Source organism: Ictidomys tridecemlineatus, chromosome 1, assembly GCF_052094955.1.
Source record: "Ictidomys tridecemlineatus isolate mIctTri1 chromosome 1, mIctTri1.hap1, whole genome shotgun sequence".
NCBI lineage: Eukaryota > Metazoa > Chordata > Mammalia > Rodentia > Sciuridae > Ictidomys > Ictidomys tridecemlineatus.
In genome coordinates this window covers 192,360,357-192,379,668 of record NC_135477.1, presented here as the reverse complement: position 1 = coordinate 192,379,668, position 19,312 = coordinate 192,360,357, and positions in this window count along the sequence as shown.

Here is a 19,312-nt window from a genome sequence, read left to right as displayed (position 1 = left end):
AGAGCTTTGGTGTACAGAGGAGTACTGAGTCCTTCACTGCAATGCTCTCTAGAAGGTGCACCTGGGTTGGAGTAAAGACAGCAGGTTTCTTCATGGGGCCTGGCAGGTAAACCTTTGTAGTTAACTGCATTTGTACCTGAAAGAGAAGGTTTGGGGCTTAGAGCCAAATTACTAAAAAAAAAAAAATTCATACGTGAATTATTCTGTAAAATGGAAGTGAAAAAACTGCTTTCTGACAATAGTTCAAAATCCCAAAACTATATGGGAAAATATGAGTGCCTTTGTTTTTATAAAAATAAAACTTTGCACCACAGATGTACCATGTGTCAAGTTAAATGACCATGAAAACTGAAAAAAATGACTTTCAATTATGTTATAAAGAATTACTACATGCAATGTATAAATAAATCAAAAAGAAAAGGTAGACATTAAATGACCAATAATCCTATAGAAAAATGAGCTGGAATCATGAAGGGGTAGTTAAAACGCAAATGACTCTTACCCATATGAAAATATGCTCAGTACCATTTATAGTAAGAAAAATGCTAATTAAAACTACATCAAGGTCCCATTTCTTACATATTAAATTGGAAAATCATAAGTTTAACACTCTGTGTTGCTGAGTGTATGAATGAGCAAGTACTATCATTTTTTTCTTTTGGTAATGCAAAAGGTAAAATACCTATGAAGGGGATAGTGGAAATGTTTAGCAAAGTTGCATATATATTTACTCATTGAACTAGCAATCCCATCTCTATGAATCTACATCAAAATAACACTAACAAAAATACAGAAAAATATAAGTGTAAGGTTATTTTATCATATCACTATTTGTTAATACCTGAAGACGGGAATATATATATGTATATATTCCTCTGTGTGTGTATACATGTACGTATGTATATATATATATATATATATATATATATATATATATATATATATATATTCCTATTTTCATATATATTCCTATTTTTACTCTCTCATACATGGGATTGAATCAACTCTGGTATACACACATAATAGAGTGCTATGCGATTTTCAAATGAAATGAGGAACACCTATATATACCACTATAAAATAATATCCTGGATACCTTGCCAAACAATCAAAAGGCATATTTATAAGGTAGTTCTTAGTAGATGTCATTCTCATCAAGTGGCTGAAGAGACCCACCTTGCCTATGGATATACATCCTTCCCAGAGAGTTGCTTGAGTTGGAGTATCTCTGAAGAGGTAACCTCTATTCATACATTTCACCAGATTAGCTGGAGTTTCTACTGAAATTGTATCAAACTCATCATCTTCTTTAAAATCCTGCTTCCTTCTTCCCCTCCAGACATGTTGATCTTAAAGAATCTACATAAGTTACCTGCACACTATCTCTATCACCTAATCTGCTCCCTTGGGAATCCAACCCAAGATAGTATAAGGACTAGTTAGAGAAAGTCAAACTAGGATGGGGATTTGAAGCTCCATGACTCCCCACCACATGGCAATCTGTAAGTGGAGTCCAGGCAGCCCCATTACAACATGGTGGCACAATTACTGATGAAGGGGTAACAGAACATAAAGTTATATAGAAAGAAATTATGAATATCTCCTCTCCCAGGATAAAAGATATAATTCCTTGTCAAGACCTAAAAAAGTGGTTCAAACAAGATGCTAGGATGGATCCTAGAAGCATAGAAACTTAGTATTACATACTAAGAAAATAGAAGTGCCAGAATTGCACAGCAGATGGTGGAAATAGGAATTTAAAAGCTAACAGCAGTGGATGTGCTAGAATGTTGTAGAAGGAATGAAATGTAGGGAGAGAAGACTCACAATATTTACCAAAATCATACTGAATGTGCTTCTGAGAAGGTACCACCTTCTTTTAAATTCAGTGGGGTTCTCTTCTTGGTAGGGATAATGAAAGAGGACAATGTTACAGAGTAGGGCCAAACAATAGCAATGGTTATTGAGAGTAGAGTTCAAGCAAAAAGAACAGACAGAAGCTACAAAGACAGAATTTATTCATGTGGCAAGATCAGAGGGACAGCTAGAGAAGCCTTGCTAGCAGAGATTTATGGAAATGCTTAATAGAAAATGGCTTCTCCAGGGGCAAATTAGATGGACAGCCAAGAAGAATACTTTTCAAGTTTTAAAATTAAAATATTTCATGGATGGTCACAAATCTGAGCATAATTGTCACCATAAAAGTCATGATCTCTTGTTGGTGGTTGGACTCAGGATCATTGATTAAAGATATGGTGGGGTCTCCTGAAGGAAGAACCCTAGGGCACCAAAGTACAAGTGGCCATAAATGCTCCAGACTTTCTCTAAAGGGAATTCTAGTCATTTACTGTGGTAAGTGTGCATTGGAGAAAGGGGACTCCCAAGACTTTTAAAGACCCTTTAATCTTTAATATTTCTACTTTTTAAAATTTTTCTAATTATGTATACATGACAGTAGAATGCATTTTTGACATATTGTATACAAATGGTGCACAACTTCTCATTCCTCTGGCTGTACATGGTACAGAATCACAACAGTAGTGCAATCATACATGTATATGGTAATAATGTCTGTCTCATTCTACTGTCCTTCCCATCCCCACCACCCACCCCTCCCCTCCCCTCAGTCCTCTCTGAACAATCTAAAGTTCCTTTGTTTTTCCCTAACTTCCCCATCCCCCTGCCCCCAGCCCATGGATCAGCATCCACTCATCAGAGAAAACATTTGACCTTTGTTTTTTGGGGATTGGCTTATTTCACTCAGCATGATGTTCTCTATTTCCATCCACTTACTTGCAAATGCCATAATTTCATTTTCTTTAAGGTGGAATAATATTTCATTGTATATGTACCACATTTTCTTTATCCATTTGTCTGTTGAAGGGCATCTAGGTTCGTCTCATAGTTTAACTATTGTGAGTTTTGTTGCTATAAACATTGATGTGGCTGTATTACTGTAGTATGCTGATTTTCAGTCTTTTTGGTATAGACCAAGGAGTGGAATAGCTGGGTCAAATGGTGTTTCCATTCCAAATTTTCTGAGGAATGTCCATACTGCTTTCCAAAGTGGTTGCATCAATTTTCAGTTCTACCAGCAAGGTTTGAGTATACCTTTTTTCCTCCTATCCTTGCTAACATTTATTATTGCTTGTATTCTTGATAATTGCCATTCTGACTGGAGTGAGATGAAATCTTAGTTTTGATTTGCATATCTCTAATTGCTAGAGATATTGAGCATTTTTCCATGTTTGTTGATTGATTGTATATTTTCTTCTGTGAAGTATCTGTTCAGTAGCCCATTTATTGATGTTTTTTTGAGTTCTTTATATATCTTGAAGATTAGGGCTGTATCTGAGGAGTATGTAGTAAAGACTCTTTTCATTCTATAGGTTCTCTCTTCACATTATTGTTTCCTTTGCTGAGAAGAAACTTTTTTAGTTTGAATCCAACCCATTTATTGATTCTTGATTTTATTTCTTGCACTTTAGGAGTCTTGTTCAGGAAGTCAGTCCTAAGCCAACATGGGGAATATTGGGGTCTACTTTTTCTTCTATTGGGTGTAAGGTCTTGGTTCTAGTGCCTAAGTTTTTGACCCAATTTGAGTTGATTTTTGTGCAGGGTGAGAGAGAGAAGTTTAATTTCATTAAACCATTTGTTGAATAAGCTATCTCTTCTCCAATGTGTGTTTTTTGGTAACTTTGTCTTGTGTGAGATAACTGTAGTTATATGGGTTTGTCTCTGTGTCTTCTGTTTTGTACCATTGGCCTACATGTCTATTTTGGAGCCAATACCATACCATTTTTTTGTCACTATTGCTCTCTAGTGCAGTTTAAGGTCTGGTATGTGATACCTCCTGCTTCACTCTTCTTGCTAAGAATTGCTTTGACTATTCTCGTCTCTTATTTTTCCAAATGAATTTAATGATTTCTTTTTCTAGTTTTATGAAGAATGTCATTGGGATTTATATAGGAATTGCATTAAATCTGTATAACAGTTTTGGTAATACGACCATTTTGACAATATTAATTCTACCTATACAAGTGTATGGGAGATCTTTCCATCTTTTAATGTCCTCTTCAATTTCTTTCTTTAGTGTTCTGAACTTTTCATTGTAGAGGTCTTTCACCTCTCTTGTTAGATTGATTCCCAAGTATTTTATTCTGTTGAGGCTATTGTGAATGTACTTTTCTTAATTTCTCTTGCAGCAGATTCACTGCTTATGTATAGGAATGCATTTGACGTATGGGTATTGATTTTATATCCTGTTATTTTGCAGAATCCATTCATTATTCTAGAAGGTTTCAGACAAAAGTAAATAAAAGATACAAATTGAAAAAGAAAAACTCAAACTATCACTATTTGCTGATGACATAATTCTATATTTATCTCTTGTACCCATTTTTATATCAAAAGATGACATCAACAGAATGTCACAGAATTAAATAAACAGGTGGCATGCTTCCATCATTAGTTATTATTAAAATGATTAAAAATCAAAAGAGAATATTAATGTAACTAGTAGAATGGCTAAAATAAATATTAGGGATAATACATATGTTGACAACTATGTAGAGAAACAGGAATATAAAGTTATACAGCTACTCTGGAAAGGAACTTGGCAGTTTCTTAAAGAACTAAACATGCAACTACCATATGATTCATTAACTGCATTCTTGGGTATTTATTCCTGAGAAACTAAAATTTTGTTCACACAAAAATTTTACATAAATTCTTGTATCAGCTTTATTTATAATTGACAAAATCTGAGAATACCCCAGGTATCTTTAGCTTAGCTAAATTGTAGCATATCTATATCATGGAGTACTACTATTCCATGATAAAGAGGAACAAAAGCTATTGATAGATTTAACAACTTGGGTAAATCTTCATGGAATCAGCTTGAGCAAAAAAAGCCAATCTCAAAAGATTGCATACTACAGGTTTGCATTTATATATCTCTATTGAGATAACAAAATTGCATAAATGAAGAACAGGCTAGTGTTTGCCACAGATTAAAGAGGAGATTATTAAAGCACAATTTGAGAGATCTTGTGCTAATGGGAAAATGTTATTTCTTAAATGAATCCATATTCATATTTTAATTGTTATATTTTACTATTATTTGGCAAGAAGTCTGGCAAGAAGGAAACTGGGCAAAACGTGCTTAGGTTTTATCAGTACTGTTATAATTTCATGTAAATCTACAATTATCTTAAGATAAAAATTTATTTATAAAAATTTTTGAATTTGTAATACAAGTTTCCCTGTAGACTCCACAATAGTAAAGGTACATGGCTGGGAGACAGCATGATGTTGAGTTTATGGTGACTCCCAATGGGAAAACAATAGCTCAGAACATGAAGATCTCATAGTTGTCCTATATGAAGCAGAGAATTTTAGGCCTTCTGAAATTTCCTACACAGAACTCCACACACAGGTGTTAGAGTCTGTAAACAAGTCAGGATGGCGCCTGGCATTTTGCCAGGGGGAGTGGTTTGTGAGGTGGCGCCATCGAGCCATTAAGTGTGGAGATTCCTTATTGGTTGACTGCCATGTCTAGTTTATGTTAAATTAAGATAAGCTGTGTGTGGAATGTATATATGACCCTCCTGTCCTACAATAAATGGCTCCCACTCCTGCTGTATCAATCTACACAAGTTCCTCGTCACCCCCCCCCCTCGTTATTTTTCTGCAGCCAGACTGCACCCCCCCCCCCCCCGGTTATTTTGCTGCAGCAGGACTGCGGCAGATGGTGGCCCATACAGGGAGCCCCAGGACCCTCAGGGGTAAGTGACGAAAAAAAGCTGCCTGTCCCTAGATAGGACGGGAGCAAATCTGCTCATCCCTAGATAGGGCGAGAGGAAAAATGGCCATTTTGAGAAAATGGAGAAGATTAATGCAGTATGTTTGTGTCTTGTTTTGTCTCAGTGTATTGTATTGTCTTTGTGATGAAAATATGGAAGGGGTGAGAAGTAAATTGATAAGGGAAACAGGCACCCCAGTGGAACCAAGAAGAGTTAGGACATGTGTTGATGGAAGCCCAGGAACTCTAGTCAGAAAGAAGAAAGTTCAGAGCAGGAAGGATTATCAGGAAAAAAGTTGCAACAAAATGCTATTACTGAATACTTTTCATTACCAGAGGGTGGGTGAATCGGCGTGGTGGCATGGTGCAGCTGGGACTTTCCAAGTGATGGCAGCCGGCTCTTCCCCGCTCCCCTGCCCGGGCAGCAGGATGCTACTGCGAGAGCACAAATCCAAACCTGACCTGGAAGCACAGTCTCGCAGGCTCTTGCTCCCTGTGTCCAGTGGCAGTTTGAGTCCCAACACTCCCCGGACTCTCTCTGGGGCCATCTGGGGCTACCCTGGGACAGGACGCTGCAGGTGGAAGCCGGCCTGAAACCCTGAAGTTTGATCATTTCCAAGGCCAGTAACTACAATGGTTCTCCCACACCTGGATGCTAATGAGTAATGAGCACTATTAAGGCTTATTTCAAATGTAAAAAAACCTTGAGATAATGTACTAAATTGTTCAGAAGGTTGTTTTCTTAGTGCAATGCTACAGGATTTTCTTTAGCATCATTGCCAGAGTTCCTGCCTTCATCCCAGTGCTGGTGAGGATGAGGGTGGAAGGATTTCCAGTGTTGCTGAGAACTGGATGAGACTTCAGATCAAGCTAGCTACCTGCAGAATGTACCTGGACTGTGATTTAAGCTAGCTGCCTGCAGAACTTACCTGGACTGTGATTTACCTGGACTGTGAGTTAATCTATTGAGACACTGCTTTACCTGGACTGAGACAACAAACTGTAATCTACAACAAATTGTATCTTTGCAAACGGTGTCATTGCTGGTATAATTTTTCCAAGGGCTTCTTACATGGAGCCATCAATTGGCTTGTTGTTGTGGCATTTTGTATCCTCCCTTTCTGTTTGTAGCAGGTTATTTATGTTGTTTGTGTAAAAACCACTATGTTCGTTATTTAAATTAAACAAAAGGGGGAATTGTTAGAGTCTGTAAACAAGTCAGGATGGCACCTGGCATTTTGCCAGAGGGAGTGGTTTGTGAAGTAACACCAGTGGGCCAGGGCCATTACGTGTGGAGATTCCTTATTGGTTGACTGCTGTATCTAGTTTGTGTTAATTAGATAAGCTGTGTGGAATGTATAAATGCCCCTTCTGTCCTATAATAAACGGCTCCTACTCCTGCTGTATCAATGTTGTTCGTCACCCCCTGGTCATTTTACTGCAGCTGGACTGCAGCACACAGGCACACACACCATTTACTACTAGCACCTGGTCAAAACAGCTCCTGATTATGAGATGCCAAGTGACTATGCATTCAACTTTGATAGCTCAAACAATATAATATTACTCTGCAGTTAAAAAAAAAAAAAAGAATGAACACAACTCAGGTACAGCTCGGTAAGTCACATGACTAACATCACATATTTGAGATATGCCTGAGTATAGAATGAGAACCTAGATAATGAATCCCTGGAAGCTATGTTCATAAACAGTTGTATAAGTGTCTTTCTATCAAGAACGTACTTTAATTATAGTATACATAGAGAGTACAAAAGGTGGGAAGGGAAATGCTTAATTTCACAAGGTCCATCTATGTGATAGAATAGTATGCTCTTGGACAAAGTAATTTTAAACAGTCTCTAGTGATATGAGGAAATTACCCTAAGAGGAAAAGACAATTTTGATAGATATGTGAAGATGATCTTAACTAGCCATGAAGTCATAAAAGGCATTCATGAAAATAGGACAGAATGGAGATCTGAGCAACAGGCATGAGTTAATTGTGCAACTGGAAAGACAATCTCTTTGCAGTGTAAGAAACAGGTGCAAAGGCCTTGTGTAAGGAGTAAGTCTTGGGAAATTGAGCTAAAATGGGTTGTTTCTGAAGTACTGAGCATGAAAGAGACATGGTTCAGTGCTGCAGAAGTGGAACAGGCTTGAAGCCATGTGTAAGATGTGCTCTTGATCCTCAAAATAATAGGAAGCCAATGCAGAAATTCAGACAGAGGAGAGCTAGGGTCAGGATGGTGCTGATGTTAAGTATAGATCTCTGTGTAAGAAGACAATATTTTTTTATAAACATTAAAATTCTGCTATACAGAAACAGGCTAGATTTTATCCAGAGTGTTTGTTGAGAGACCAATTAGGAACTATTTCAATACCACCCATAAAAAAACACAAAAATAAACAATAGCATAGATCCCAAAGAAAATTTCATTCAACTTAATATAATACAGATTATTTTGTGTGATAAAATTAGAAATCATTTTTAACAACTTAAAGGGTTCATAGGTTCTTAAATTATATTTTAAGAATAACCTTGGCTCTAAGAAAGTAATGAATGAAAATTGAGAGTTACTTGGAATCAATAACATTGATATAAAACATGAATGATATTTAATATATGGTGATAACAAGAGCTAAGCATTCAATCAATAAGTTAGAGGAAACTAAAAGAATAAGTTAAAAGAAATAGGAATGATGGAAATAAATTGTCAGAAATTGATGAATTAAAGAACAAGCATAACAGCAGTAATCCCTGTAGAAGGTTAACACACCCAAAAGCTGATTCTTTGAAAGAATTAATATTATGGATAGACAACTGTCGAAATGAAAAAAGAAAAGAACTATGAAGTGCAAGTAAGTAAAATAAATAACTAAAAGCAGGAAATACATGGAAATTTCTAAAGTTAGAGTGTAATAATTTTGAAAAATTCAATGAAATTGTCAAACACTAGAAAAACATAGAATTTATGGGCTGTGCAAGAGGAAATTTAGAATTTTAAATGACCAGCAAATGCTCAAGAAATTAAGAAAGTAAAATCTCCCTCTCTCTTGAAGACTCAGGCAGCATGGTTTTCTGCGTGACTTCTATCATGACTCCAAGAACCAGTCAATTCCTAAATAATTAAAGTTGTTCTGTACATTGAAAAAAATAAGATGTCATTCAGTCTATTCAAAATCATTTGGAGAAATAATGGTCCTAAGATAGCTATGTGATTTATGATTGTAATGCATTGCACTATTGTCATGTATGTAGGAAATAAAAATAAGTAAATAAATAAAATTTAAAAAGCTATGTGAAGTTTTTTTTCTTTTCTTTTTTTTTAAAAAGAGTTAAGAGGGTGCACTTGACTTATCAGATATTAACACACACTAAAAGGGCACTGTAAGAAAATTTGTGCAATATTAGGTCAGAAAAAGGCAAATTGTAGAAAACTCCACGATGGACTTCTGTATACAAATGACTTGTGATTTAAAAGAGGAAAAGACAAATGGTTTAGTAGATGATGTTTAAGGAAATTAACTAATAATATGGAAAAACATCAAGCATCACATTAGGGTGGACCCCAGGTGGATAAAAGGTCTGAAAATGAGAGGCATCACAAGCAGGAAATAGGTAACAGAAAGAAAGGAGGGCAGATACAGAGGGCGACAGCTTACTTTATGAGCCAGGACATAACACCCATGGGCAAAGAATAAGACAAATGCAAGAAGAAGGGCCGTATATCAAGAACCAAAGGCATAAGTCTCTGGAAAAACCCTTACTTAGGTTATTGATTTTTATGTGTGGTCTTGGAACCAAAATCAATTGTTTCTCTTATTAGAACAAAGGACATATGTAGTTACATGAACATATGTAGTATTTTTTAAATGTGAGCTTTTAAAAAATATGGTGCAGTGTGCATGCGGGCACACACCTGTAATCCCAGCAATTTGGAGGCTGAGACAGGAGGATCCCAATATTAAAGCCAGTCTCAGGAGTTTTTAGCAAGGCCCTAAGCAACTTAGTGAGACTAGATCACAAAAAAAAAAAAAAAAAAAATAGAAAGAGCTGGGGATGTGACTCAGTAGTATATCAATCCTGGGTTAAATCCCTAGTATTCCCCCACTGCAAAATGTGCTAAATGGCACTTTATAATTATATATAATAATGGGATTTGTGGTTGTATATTTATACATGCACATAAGTTGGTCAGTTTCATTCCCCAGTATGTTCCCTTTCTTCCCCTCTCGTTTCTTCCAGTAGTCCCCTTCCTCTTCCTTACTGATCTCCCTTCTATTTTCATGAGATACTTACTTCCTTTTTTTTAATTTTTTTTCCCTCTCTACCTTCTGCATATGAGAGAAATCATATGACCCATGACTTTCTGAGTTTGGCTTATTTTGCTTAACATAATGCTATCAAGTTCCAGCCCATTTTCCTTATTCCAATTTTATTATTCTTTGTGGCTGAATAAAATTCCATTGTGTATATTTACATTTCCTTTATCCATCCATATGGTTCATGGATACACAAAGGCTACAGATCTAAGGGTAAGTGCCAACATTTTCCTAAATGAAGTTGAGAGTTTCATACACAACCTCCAGAAGGAAATTCCTACAGTTTCGGAACCAGTGGCAAACTAGCATTTCACATATAATCCAGCCAGTGCCAAGGCTTCTCTCAGCAGTGAGTCTGAAGCAGACCTGGGTTCAAACTCATGGCTCATGTTTTTCAGCAATTTTCCTAGTTTGACCTCTTCATCATGGACATGAAAATAGTTCTTTTCTATTTGAACGTTATATAAATTAACCCATGCAAAGTGCCTTGCTTCGCTTAGCATAATGCTCAGCACATGGGAACTACTTACTGTGTTCTATTACTCCACACAGACTGAGAATAACAGGTTTTTAAAAATGCCTGTAAGTAATGCATATGAGCAATTTGATTAATTTGGGCATATGCATACATTCATGTTACCATTAACATCCTCAGGTAATAAACATGTCTGTCACCTCTAAAAAAAATGAGTAGTGTCTTCTACATTTGGATTCAATAAAACATTAAAAGATTATAAGGTTGAACATCTTTAATGAGCTTAAATTTTTGTATTCATATAAATACTAATGTTAAAAAGTCAGAAGATTTTCATAAGTAAGCTGAGAAAATTTTGTAAATAAAAGCTTTTCCTCATAATCATTCTGCTTTTCTTTAATACAAAACCATGAATAAATATTGTAATCTCTCTACTTAGCAATAATCCCTGGAGTGACAATGCCTTCTATTGGAATGCAGTATGGCATCTCATACCTCCTTTATCTGTTCTCACTCTCTCCCCCAAAGGTTTTAGGAATGTGTAGTTATTAAGGCATTCTTGGTGCTTATTAATTGTAAATATTATATCTGCACTAAACCAACATTAAGGTAATAAATTGGACACAAAAGCTACATAAAGCAAGGCTAAGATTAGCGAAATAGAGCAGTTACTGTATTGCTCCTAGAACTCTGTATAACAGAATAGAATATTAGCCATCAAAACTGACATCTCACCCCTCAAATCCTACATATGCTCACATTTATATAATGTGAGGGAAAAATGTTCTGTTTGCTGTAAATTCTTATATATAATTCATGCTTTTCAATCTGCTAGATTTAAAAAAGAATAAGACACAGACTACACAGACATTTCTGCGAAATTGCAAACTGTTAACAACCTGCAAAAGGGGAAGCTGTGTAAAAATTTAAAAAAAAAAGACTTCTTGCTTTCTTACGCCTGAGTACCCTTTCACTGTCACCTCCATTTCTCCTTCTTTTTCTGTTTTACCCATTTCAGGCCACTATAAGAGAATAGCATATACTAGGTCGAATTTATATAGCATATACAGCAAGAATTTATTTCTTAGAGTTCTAGAGGCTTAAAAATATAAGATCAAGATAGCAGCAGATTCTGTTGAGGGAATATTTCCTGCTTTATAGATGACCATATCCTCATATATTCATGCATGGTGGAGAGAAAGAAAATATGGGGGGGGTGTGTGGCTCAGAGATAGAGTACTCACCTAGCGCGTGTAAGGCACTGGGTTCGATCCTAAGCACCACATAGAAATAAATATATAAAATAAAAGTATTATGTCCAACTACAACTAAAAAAATATTTAAAAACAAGAAAGTGGGGGTCATGTCTCTTTTTATAAGGGAGCTAATCAGTTGAGGAGAGACTCCACTCTCATGAACTAAGGCTTATCTACAAACACCATCACATTGTGATTGGTTTCAACTTCAGAATTTTAAAGGGCTACAAAGAGCCAGTCCATGTCCTTCCCATCCTTGTTCAAAATACCTTCATGGTATCTACCAACTGATCAGAGCCAACACCTTTTGTACGAGCAGAAAATAATATTTGAGGCTGCACGCAGAGACACATGCCTGTAATCCCAGCGGCTCAGGAAGCTGAGGCAGGAGGATTTTGTGTTCAAAGCCAGCCTCCACAACAGCGGAGCACTAAGCAACTTGGTGAGACCCTGTCTCTAAATAAAATACAAATACAGCTGTAGATGTGGCTAAGTGATTGAGTGCCCCTAAGCTCAATACTCAGTACCCCACCCTCCAAAAATAAAACCTATATATTTGAGTTCCTTTAGAGCTGTTTGTAGCCATCTACACACATCAGGTATTATGTATCCTCTCTCCTAGATAAGGCTTTTATAATGAAGGTAAAGGGTCTAAAATCATCTTTCTAATCTTCTAAAAAGTTTCTTCAACTCTCAAATATCTTCCTTAAATTACTTATTTGTTCCCAGAAGTGGGAAGTTGGCTGCTGAGAACTTTAGTAAATGAAACAGTAACAATAAATACCTTCTCATTATTTAAAAAATAAACTTTTTAGATATCATAATAGCAAAATACAATCTTCCTTCAACTTCTCTACTGTCATACTTAAGTCCAAAATCAGTACTAATATAATTTTTACATTGAGACATAATTCACATACTATAAAAATCAATATTTTAATGTATATCATTCAGCATTTTTTATTATTTAATGAAGTTGTGCAACTATTGCCATTATCTAATTCCAGTATAATTTCATCATTGCAGTAGAAACCCCATATCCATTAGCAGCCAGTCTGCATTCCCTCCCCAACCAGTCCTCCCCAGCTACTGCCACTATAGATTTTCAGATTCTGGGCACTAGAGATAAATGTAATCAGACAACATGTGATCTTTTATGCCTTCTTCTTTTATATAGCAGAGTGTTTTCAAGAATTATTATGGCATAGCATGTATCAGTACTTCATTTTTATTATCAAATATTTTACGACCAAATTCCATTGTATAGATATACCACTTTTATGTTTAATCCATTCATCACTTGGTAGACATAGGGTTGCATTTACATTAGGGTTATTATGAATAATGTTGCTATGAATATTGATGCAACTTTTTCTGTAGAGGTACTGGGGATTGAACTCAGTGGTACTCAACCACTGAGCCCCATCCCCAGCCCTATTTTGTATTTTATTTAGAAACCAGATCTCTCTGAGTTGCTTAGAACCTTGCTTTTGCTGAGGCTGGCTTTAAACTTGAAACCCTCCTGCCTCAGCTTTCCGAGCCACTGGGAATGTAAGCGTGCCCGGCATAACATTTTTTTAATGTGGGCACATGTTTTCAATACTTTTGTGTATGTGCTTTGGAATGAAATTGTTGGGCTATATAGTAACTCTTTAAGTTTCTGAATAATTGTCAGACTCTTTTTCCAAATGGATGCACAATTTTACTTTCCCACTACCATGTATGAAGGTTTCAATTTGTCCCCTTGCCAACACTTGTTGCTATTCATTTATAGCCATCTCTGATGGTGTGGAGCATTATCTCCTTGTGGTTTGGATTTACATTTCCCTAATGACCATTGAATTGTCCCAGTTAACTTTGTTGAAAATTAATGGACTATAAATGTAAGGGCATGTTTCTGTACTCTAAATTATATTCCAATGGTGCATAAATTTTTATGCCAATATCATGTAGTCTTATTATTATAATTTTATACAATACTACATTTTGAAATTAGGAGCCAATGTAAATTTCTTTTTCAAGTTTTCTTTGTCTACTCTGGATTTCTTGTATTTCTGGGTGAATTTAAGGTTAACTAATTCATTTCTACAAAAAAGGCAAATATAACTTTGAAAGAGATTATATTAAATCTATAGATCAATATTAAGTCTTAACAATATTAAATCTTCCAAACCATGGAAAAAGTATGTTTCCATTTATTTAGTTCTTTAATTTCTTTCAATATTTTATAGTGTTCATTGTACAAGTCTTGTACTTATTTCATTCAATTTATTTCTAAGTATTTTATTCACTTTGATGCTATTGTAAATGGAATTGTTTTCTCAATATCCATTTGGATTAGTCATTGCTAGTGTACAGAAACACAATTAAATTTTCTACCTTGATCTTGTATCCTACCATCTCGCTAATCCAGTTTATTAGCTCTCTCTCTTCATAAAACACACACACACACACACACACACACACACACACAAACTCACACACATATTTTTCTCAGTGTACATATGTATATATACATATTGAATTCCTTAGAATCTCCTATATATAAGATCATGTTATATACTAGTAGACATTAATTTTACTTTTAATTAATAGTAACAGCAGTTTCATTTCCTCCTTTCTAAGTACATTTTATTCATTTATTTTTCTTACCTCAATTTCTCTGGCTAGGAACTGTAGTATTATGAAATAGAAAGGCTGAAAAACTTTTATTTCTGATATGAGCAGAAATATTTTTCAGTTTTCACTCTTAAGCATTATGTTATAGATATTTCATAGATGACAATTGTGCATAAATCCACTAATAGGATTAACTAGGTGGTAACTGTAGGCAGGTAGGGTGTGGCTGGAGGAGGAGGGTCACTTAGGGCATGCCTTCGGGTATATATTTTGTTGTTGATGAGAGTATTCTCTCTTTCTCTACTTCCTGGTATACTTTCCTCTGCCACATTCTTCTGCCATGAGCTGCTTCTCACCTGTACCCCAGAGCAACAAAGTAGGCCATCTGTGGACTGAGAATCTGAAACTGTGAGCCCCCCAAAACCTTTTTATCCTCTAAAATTCTTTTTGTCAGTTCTTTTGGTCCTAGCAGTGAAAAAGCTAAACTGTTTATGAAGTTGAAAGGACTTCCTTACATCCTTTGAGTAATGAGTGTTTTTAACACAATGAGTTTTGACTTTTTTCAAAGGATATTTTTCTGGATTTATTGAGAAAATCATGTGTTTTTTCTCTTCTTTTTCTCTAACTATGGTGTATTACATTGATTTATTTTATTCATTTTATCATATTGAATCAGCCTTGCTTTCCTGAGATATTTATCAGTTGGTCAGAATCAATAATCATTTTTATATGTGCTGGATTCACTTTGCTAGTATTTTGTTGAGTATTTTTACATTTATATTCACTAAAATATTGACCTACAGTTTTCTTTTCTTGTTATGTATCTGAGATTTTTGTGATGATATTGGCCTCATAAAATGAGTAGATAATTGTAAAATAAGTGTATAATAATATTTAGCTTGGTATCTGGTAAACTTCAAAAGGAGGTTCTAGGGTGGTCATTGGCAGTCCAGGGTGCCTCAGAGAATGGAACATGTCTTCTCATTCTTTCTGATCACAAAGCATTCTACCAAACACATATGTACATGCTCACACTCCTACGTGTACTTATGTATTACATAAATCCACATTTGTGGATATACACACCATCTGAGAACAAATATTAAACCTGTTGTAATGCACTACAGTTATATTTTTTTTTAAAATATACATCCTCAAAACTATATGTAACCTGCTTTGAATACTCTGTTCATGGTGGATAAAATAATATTATTATAATGTTGAATAATATAGTTATATCATGACTCATATAGTACATTCTCCTGTTTCTAACCAACTCCCAGATTCTTTTCTGTGCATAGGAAATGTAAGACTCATGAATTTACTCTTTCAAGGAGCAGAACCATTAGCCTTTAATGGCTATTTCTGGCAGCAGAGTTCTAGCAAAAGCTTAAGAATTACTCTATTTTTACAATAAGGCTGATACATTTTTTAAATAAGTCATTCTCCCACCACTTATTGAAGGTAGAACAGAGCCCATGTGAGAATATTTATAGTCATCCCATAGCCTCAGAAAAAGAGACAAGTTTATTCTTCTAGCAAAAATGTATATTACCCTGCCTGACTACATATTTCAACTATGAGATCCTTGTATGTATGAAATATATCTTCCCTGAGTATCATGAGAATTTTGAAAATAAACCATGAATGAATAAAAAATATTTTCTAAAATAAAAAGTGTGCTTTTACCATCTTATTAAGGATATTTCATCAGTTAACCAAAATATCATTATATCATAAAATCATATTTACTTTTAAATTTAATGAAAACAATTTAAATAATTACCACATGGGAACTGATGCCTTTTCTTTCACTTGTATATAAATACAATTCTAGTTGTATTTCACTTCAATTAGTAATTATCAGAGAAGTTTAGATAAGAAAATAGAGGTAGTTAAAATAGCTTGTCTTCATTTATAGAATATATTCATAATAATAAAATAGAGCTTAGGTTCTTGTTATTGGATAAAGAGTATAAAATTATCCTGTGTGATAAAAGAGGATATTAGTGAGGTCTATGAGGTTTCTACCACTAATCTATGAGTTTTTACACAATATCAAACAGAGTCCTCTATTTAAAAACCATTCATCCCTAAACCTATGAGGTTTTCTTTTTTTTTTAAAGAGAGAGTGAGAGAGAGGGAATTTTTAATATTTATTTTTTAGTATTTGGCGGACACAACATCTTTGTTTGTATGTGGTGCTGAGGATCGAACCCGGGCGGCACGCATGCCAGATGAGCGTGCTACCGCTTGAGCCACATCTCCAGTCCCCTTATGAGGTTTTCAATGAGGTTTTCTCCCACAACACTCTGAGAGTTTATCAGTAGTCTTTTTTTTTAATCAAAATTTATCAATGATATATTGTGATACTAGAGCTTGAATTCAGAGGTGCTAAACTGCAGAGACACATCCCCAGCCTTTTAAAATATTTTATTTAGAGACAGGGTCCCACTAAGTTGAAGCTGGCTTTGAACTTGTAATCCTCCACCCTTGACCTCCTGGGCTACAGACCTTCACCACATTTTTGAAGTACTCATTTTTTACTTGACATAGGAACATGTTTGTCATTCTAGTATATCTTTGATACTGTTCCTGCTTGCTTCTCTCCTCTATACCTGGTCTTCCTCACTGCCTGAAAATATGAATATTCTCCAAGATTCATTCTTGACTTTTTTTTTAATGCTCTGTATGCTTATCTCTTCTCTGTCCACTGTTTTCTCAAAAGCCTAACATTATTATGCAAAAAAGCCCCAAAACTGTATCCTTGACATTTCTTCTCTAATTTCACTCTGACATTTTAAACACTGGCTAAATATTACTACAGGTGTTGGAATACAGTTAGTGACCATGAGAGTAGGAAGTGAAAAGAGATAGTAGGGGGTTTCTGTATATGGGAAGATAAAATATTTAGAAAGAATTATGAAATAGCATGGGAACAGATAAGTTCCATGAAAGGAGTTCTGTGTGCTCAGGGATATTTTCCTGTTAGATTCTGTGATAAAAATTAATTGGATTGGACCCATATAAATGAATTTCTCTGTTAATGGAAAATATGTCTTAATCACTGAGATAGTAGGAGATTTTAGATACATATTCAGTATAAGACATAGGGTTAAAAGAAAACCATATACAGTTTTCCTATCCTGGCAGAGTTGAAAGGTTTGCAAGACATCAGAAAGTGAGATCAGGTAGGGAAGAATGTAGGTGATGGTAAAAAGGAAGACATACAAACTAGAAGTTTAGCACATCTTGGATACTGCCCATGACTGCGATTTCTCCCACTGCTATGGTGGTAAACATAAGTAAATTCAGGGTACCCACATTACAACAAAAAATTATCCTACCTGTTCGTATCTTTGAAGCACAAAAGTTAAACCTGAGTGAGGAGCACAGAGAGTCAACATTGAAGTGACTAAAACCCTTTATGTTACTCAACACTCTTTTATGCACTTTACTCCAGAGTCTCCTGCTACAATAATGCCATCATTACCACCTATTAAGTCCTGATCATACACCTTTGACTTCTTTCTTATCCCTAATGTCTATGTTAAAATAAAGGATTTCCAATTATTCTCCTAACAACTTTGTAAAATGAACTTATATTTTTAATTTATCTACCACCACTAGGTTCAAACACTACTTATTTCTTAACCAAGTTATTACAGAGAGGCTTTTGTGAGGTCTTGCTCCGTCTGTTCACAACTAGTTCTACGAAGCACCCATTTGATAATTTTAGCATCTTAAACCATTATGGCAAAATGTACTGAGATTCTGCAGAAGGCCTAGAAGGTTGTGTCATCATATAGGAAAGGAGTGAGGACCATGTATCCACGATGCCTCATTGTCCACAACTTATCACTCATTTTGGACCGATTTTAAGTACAAAGATTGCTGCCCTAAGAAGTAAGGAATGTACCTGACAAGAAAAGGTAAAATGAAGGCTAAAAGTGCCAAGCAGAATTCTCTGGTCATGAATGATCATAATGAAATAGTACCCTAGAACAGACACATCTGTGGTCAACTTTTGCCAGAGAAGGAAAGATTTTATTTGATTTTTCTGAAATACCTTAATATTATACCCATGGAGAACATAAAGGGAATTTCAAAACCTATAAGTTTCTGTCATATCCTGTCACAGTTTAGAGACCTTTCTTCATTTTACTCTTTAAATATTGAAGCTCATGTTTAGTTGAGAATTCCCTTCTCTTTCTTCTTTTGTGTACATTCAAACCCTGAGCACAATCCGCTTAACCATACTGTGTAACCTTCCTATGATATTCCCTACAGCAGCTATTTCAAAACGTTTAACCATTGAGAAATTCATCAAGTTCTCTCTCCCAAATGTTTTCCCTTAGCTGTTCTCAGATACAGGAGATGAATGTGAAGATTACAATTCAGTCTCATTATTGAGAGATTAAAATTTATTGAGCAATGAATCACAAAGGTATTTAATTAAAATGAACTAACCAGGCTGAAGAAATGGCAGAAAGGCTTGAAAATCGTATTTTTAACAACAGTAGGATGTACTGGTATCCCTAAACCTAATCCATAGTGTTTAACAAGTGTTGCCATTCAAATAAATCATAAATACGACAAAGAGTTTTTGTTGAGCCTCATGATGCTACAATGTTTTCACGCTAGAACTCAGCTGTGAAGATGTAATAGGGTAGATAAGTATTTGATAGTATTATTTTTATCCATTCATTGATATATTCATTGAATTTTTATTTCCTAAATTTTAGAGTAGTTAACAATTCCAACTTCTATATTTTTTTCTCAAAAATTTGATGTGTTATTTATCCAGGAAACACTTTGTATCCAAATAAATTAAAA